The sequence below is a fragment of the Miscanthus floridulus genome, chromosome 4 (assembly GCF_019320115.1).
Source record: "Miscanthus floridulus cultivar M001 chromosome 4, ASM1932011v1, whole genome shotgun sequence".
NCBI lineage: Eukaryota > Viridiplantae > Streptophyta > Magnoliopsida > Poales > Poaceae > Miscanthus > Miscanthus floridulus.
In genome coordinates this window covers 119,697,386-119,703,470 of record NC_089583.1, presented here as the reverse complement: position 1 = coordinate 119,703,470, position 6,085 = coordinate 119,697,386, and the positions used below count along the sequence as shown (strand labels likewise).

At 45.8% G+C, this 6,085-nt stretch overlaps 1 pseudogene; it reads right to left on the bottom strand.

The window, feature by feature from the left end:
- Positions 1–956: 956 nt before the first annotated feature.
- Positions 957–5,515, bottom strand: LOC136550553 (sodium/hydrogen exchanger 1-like; annotated as a pseudogene).
- Positions 5,516–6,085: the final 570 nt, after the last annotated feature.

Genomic DNA, 6,085 nt, shown 5'->3' with positions numbered 1-6,085 from the left:
CACATGGATTTGTGTTGGCGGACTGTGGTTAGGGTTCTTCGTTCTTGTTTCCTTGTCTGGTTTCACTTTTGGGATTTTATCTGTGCTCTCTTTTGGCTTTAGGGTTTCTACTAGTTTCTCCTGTGCCAACATTTAGCGTTTGCAAACTTTTATTTTTTAGCTTTGGCTAACAATATCTGTACAAAATACATAGCTTAAACGAAGAAACTTACATATTATGGAAACTACTTTTTTAAGGCATGCCACTGCCACTTTACACACGCTGGAAATTAGCTGGGGTGTTGGTCGGGCTGGTCTTGCGATCTGTACGCTTTTCTTTTTATTTTCTATCATCTAATAAACTTGTGGCAAGCTCTTTCTTTTTATCCTTTTGAAAAGAAAAAAAAAAACACACTTGCAAGAATTGTAGAACTCAGAACCGTAATGGGCCATAGGTCAGCTTCCATTTCAAAAACACTCATTTTACACACCAAGCCCATTTCAAAACCAGAGAAGAAGTACAAGGAGGTGGCCACCTGCCCATCTCCTAGCCACCCGAGACCATGCTTGGATCAGGTCGACGTCGACACCACGGCAACGCAGTGTTTGCCAGAATTTCGGCCATCCAGACAAAACGAGTAGTTGTACAGGCCTGCTAGCTTACATACAATAAGAAGATACAATACAAATGGGTGTTTTTATCTACAAAATTTTACAGCCTTGTCATACACAAACTCAATACCCCCAGTTACCAGGGTTACTCTTCTTCATAACCAATTGACCCCTCCTCGCCATTGCTAACGCGTCATCAGAAGTTGTCGACAAACAAAAACATCATCATCTGACCATATCAGCCAAAACTCCACTCACCAAGACCAACGTCTTCTTCGTCTCTTGGTGTCAAACGCTTGTTTCCTTGTGGCAGTGTTCCACCGTTCCGGCATGGACGCTCTGCTCAGTGGGCGATTCCGGGGAGAGAAGGGCACGAACCCGCGGCCGCCAAACATGGGCCGCATCAGCGCGTCATCGAAACTTGCGCCAGTAGTAGTGCACCGTGTGGTTCGTCTCGCTGAGGAGCATCCGGAGGCTGGACGGCCTGACAATCCGTGCGCCGGCCGTCTCGAGGTCGGAGCCCTGCATGCTCGTCAGGAGAGGGGAGATGCAGGGACTTGGGTGACGACGGCTCGGAGGGGACGGTGTTGCTCGAGGCAGGGAGCAGCAGCCGGATCAATGGCTTCGTCATCATCCCAAAAACCTGATGATCGTTGCAAAATGTCAGAAACATTCAGATTGTCAAGTTGGTAAAAATGATCTGGTGACTGTAGTACATGTATAACTCTACATGGCATGTATAGTAATCCTAAAAGGTTTCTGTTCAGCTATTTTGAAAGCCATGCTAATGTGGACAAAGTCAATGAAAGTAGGGTAGGGTGATCCCTTCAGACAGGATGAGGGACCGGATTGAGTTCTCGGAACAATACATGGTCCTGTCAGTAATCTATTTAGAAAGGATAAGGTCCTGTTTGCCACTACAAACTTCTACATTTAATCCCATGACACCTGACGGTGACTAGTGTAATGTGACAATCGACTTGGAGCCTTTTGGGTTAGGGCAATGGTGACTGGTGGGCATCCATTATTTGGGCGAGAATGCAGATTCGTCAGGGCATGCTACATGATAAGCTGACACATTGCATCAGAGGAATATCGGAACAGGATGACTCACCATAGTGCTAAATAGAACGACAGTGATTGTGCTGGTGATCATTATCGCATTGCCGTGCAGCTGAGTGTGTCCAGATCTTGTGAACTGCAGTTGCAAGAGGAAGAGTTAAACTTAGAGAAGAAACTGGGAGATCCTTCTTGAGGGAGCAGGTGCAAAGTTAGACAAGGCAAAGAACACAAACCTTGTTGTAAGCAAGAGCAATGGACACGGCGCCTCTCATCAGTCCGGCCCACCATATTACAATCTATCGAAGGATTCAGTTAGCCAAATTAGATGATCCTTAAAAAAAAGATGAAAGATGATGTAATTATGCAGCAATTACTCACTTGTTGTCTCAATGTTATTCTTTCCAATGGAGACTTCTTTGTCAAGTTGGACAAAAACGACAATGGGAAAACAAATGCAGCTCTCCCCACCAGAACCAATCCTAGCAAAATCGAGGCTTATGCCAATGGATTTGCCCGGGCTGAAAATGGGAACAAAGAAATTTCAGTCTTTGCAAACAGAAAGTTATATATTAAAGTTAGGTATCGAACTACATGTGAAAAGTCCGTGTATATGACCTGTCACTGGCAAATTCCCACTTCTCGATATCGAGGGCATCCATTCCAACATATAGGAAGAGAAAATCTCAGCAATAAAGGACAAAGTTGCAAAGGCATGCCTAAGTGGATGAAAAGGTCAAAAGAAATTCAGTCAGCATTCATTTATTAAATAAAAGAGGAACATTACTAGTGAAAATAACAAGGAATAATTACTTGGTTGTAACTCTTGAGCTCTCTGTCACATTATGCCAAGTGTAATGCGACATCACAATACCGCAGAAGAATACAGTAAGAATACCACTCAGATCTAGCAACTGCAAATGCCATATAAATAAAGTAAGTTAACAAAATAAGACAACAAATGTGAATTTCCATGCCACATCTGATCAGAGGTGCACCTCGGCCAGCATATATGAGAGGTAAGCCATGAGCATCATAAGCGCAACCTCACGGTCAGTGGAATGCCTGAAATCAGCACAGCAAGCAGCCAAGTTAATACTTAGAAAACATATCGTTGATGTTTTCAAAATGTATAAAATCGTTGACTAGTAAGCGTTTCTAAGTTTGACTCACCTTCCTATATATAACTTCTTAATTATGTAGGCACTGAGCAATCCAGTCTGCCAAAGGTATAAAGAACATTAATTTTGACTGTTGACTGATCCAATCAAGATAGTTATACAGTATATAAATGAGAGTATCAGACTTACAAACACTCCAAGTAAGGTGCTCGACAAGAATAAATAACAGAAATTTCCCAAGAACTTCAGCACAACGGCTACATCGATGTGGTTAAGATCGAAGTTCTGGAGTGCATTGAAGAGCACAACAGACGTGGCATCGTTCACAACTCCTTCACCGAACACAAGACTGTACAAAAGGGGCGTCTCATCCTGATGGAGGACCTGTTTTGACAAAATGATGACAAGTACAATAATTTACTATGTGAGGACCACGTTCCTCTCAAGAGTCAAGATACTATTTCAATTTCATTAAGAAAAAGATACTATTTCAAAATGAAGGGATCATGAGATTGTTCCAACAACAAACCTGCAGTGTGCAGACAGAATCTGTTGCAGAAAAGATAGCTCCAATAGCTGCAATTATGACAGATCAGAAAGGGATGAGGCTCCACATGGTGACACCATTATTTATAGGGAGTGCATCATGTGGAAGTCACAATGATGGCTTACCGAGAAAATCCCCGACATCCAACGTTCCAATGTTCATTCTGCTGAATATCGCTATTGCACCTGAAATATAGTATTGGGTGGCAGACATCAGATATGTCCAAAAGGTGGAAGTGCATAGTGGAACAGCACAACACAAAAGCCTACCACTTAATGACCAACTTTTTTACAGGTTTTACAAATCAACTCAGTACAAAAATCACAAGGGAAGAATTAAGGATAATGCTTGGAAACAACATACCAAGAGAGATTGTGAAGAAGGATATCATTGTCCCAACAGCACCAAATAATGTGATTGTCATGAAATTCCGGAAGAACTGTTTCTTCTTCACCTGGAACCTGGTGAGAAAATATTGTGACAATCTTGAGTATACGTATAAGAACTGGAAAGCTGAGGTAAGCTGTAAAGAACTATCAAACTAGAAGGGATTGGCACTATGGACTCAAAAGACCCTTCAGTTTCTGCTTAAGGAGTCACACAATTCACAGCATCCCTTCAACCTCAGTCCTACATCAGTAACTTTCAGAGCAAGGTTTAAATGCCGCAGCCTCCAGCAAGTTCATACTACCATGGCTTTGGGTTGTTTCAGAAACTGATCAGATAAGGACTCCTAAGCAACAGGACCACTCCTTCGTGGTCCCTCATGTTGTCAGATGATTAGCACTGAATACTGACCCATAAAATGGTATCAACCAAGAGGTCCTATTGCACAGTCATAGATATTCTACCGTTTCACGGTTTCAGTAGTAAAAAAACTTTTTTTTTTCAATGTCTCGCTAGCATCAAGCAAGGGTCAAGAATTCCAATCAGCAGCTGCAGCTGGCAAGTAAGCTACGTATTCCAGAGCGACGACAGAACAGAGAGCCATGTTTACCTACCAATACAGAAAGGGGAATAAAAAATTGCTTACGACATGCAAGTATATGAACCAGACATTCGTAAGATGGACGGCTAGGCCCAGAAGAAAAAACAAGATCGAAACCTGCTACCAGCCTGCAACACTCCACTCAATCATGTCTACTGTGGGCACACACAGAGAGAGATTCCCAGGAAACCTTAATAACCTCATAAATATACAAGTAACTGCTTCCACAAACAAAACCAGAATTCAGCAAGCATGTGCCAGGAAGCAATGGCCGTCGTCCTTTGGCTTACCCGGCATTGAAGATGATGGGAGGGAGGAGATAGATGAAGAAGAGGTCCTCGCTGAAGACGAGGATGTGCGAGCTCTTCCCCTTGGTGGTCAGCAGAATCACGACGCCGGTGCACAGCCCCTGTCGCCGCCAAGCCGGCCGGACAAGCAAAAGCAGACATTATAATGAGCATCGGCGGCATTCGAGCAGGAGCTGAAGCAGCATCGATGGAGAAGGGAAGGAAGCGTGCGTGCTTACGATGATGAGTGCGGTGATGGACTCGTTGACCCAGCGGTTCTCCTCCAGGAGGTGGCCGAGGACGATGCAGGCGCAGAGCAGCGCGATGAACAGGTTGATGGACACCACCGACGCGTGGTCGGAGGTCGAGCTCAGCACGCCCAGCCGCACCAGCTCCGACACCACGCCGAGCCCCATGCCGCCCGCCCTCCTCCAATCCGGTTCCGGGCCCCGGCAGGCAGAGGGTCGGCCGGAAGAAGAATCCAATCCCCCTCGCTCCCCCCGCGCGCGGCCGCGGAGAAGACGCGAAGTTTAGCCGAGCCCGGCCGGCCTTAACTTACCGCAAGGGAATGGCTAATTTTGGCCGCCCAAACAACCCAGGAAAAGTCCCACGGCCGGAGATAGACGACGCTGGCCGCGACCGGAGAATCTGAACGGAAGAGAGCTCGACAGCGCGCGCGGAGGAGAAAAAGGAAAAGGAAAAAAACAAAAACAAAAATCGACGCTTTTCTTTCTCCGCCTCGTGCGCCGCCGCGAAGAAGAATCCCGAGGAAGCCGCGGAAAGTTCGGCGAGGGAAGATTCAACAGAGACGACGGAGCGGCGGCCGCGGCGGAACGAACCGTCGCGCGAATGGCGGCAGGCGGCTTGGAAATCTGGAGGCCTCGGATGGTTTCGCGCGAAGCTCTTTCGGATTTCGGTTGGCCTGCCTGCGAGTATTTAAAGAGAACGGGGTGCTGGCGGGGTGGGCACGTGGCTGGCGGGGATTGGCCCGTTCCGGTGCGCGGTGTTCTAAGGGTTAGCAGCGGGTGATCTGCTGTCCGACAACCCAGTGCGGCTGTGGCAATCTGGATGGCCCAGGTGGATCCGCTGCGGCCACCCGTCCTTGCAGCTTGGAACCAGGTGGAGTTTAGCTCTCAAGTTTGGTTTTTTGATCTTTTTATGCAGAGTTTTGAGACGATTCAAAACATGTCATGTTTGTTTTTTTGCAGGATACATACAGCTTGTATAAGATGGTGTTCCATGTCGTAGTTGTGTTTGTGACCTTTTTCGCTATCTTTCTTTTCGGCATGTGAAACCTGACCATTTTCTATTTTTGCATGTGAACGTCGGCATGTGCTAGCTAACTTCACTCTTTTCCTTTTTGATATTTGAGAAAGGTGCTGACAACTTCCCTGTACCATATTTTTATTTGTTATTACTAAATTCCTTTTGAATTATACAAATGGGTTTGGAAATTGTGATGGATGGCTATAAGTTCATGTCTAGATGGTGT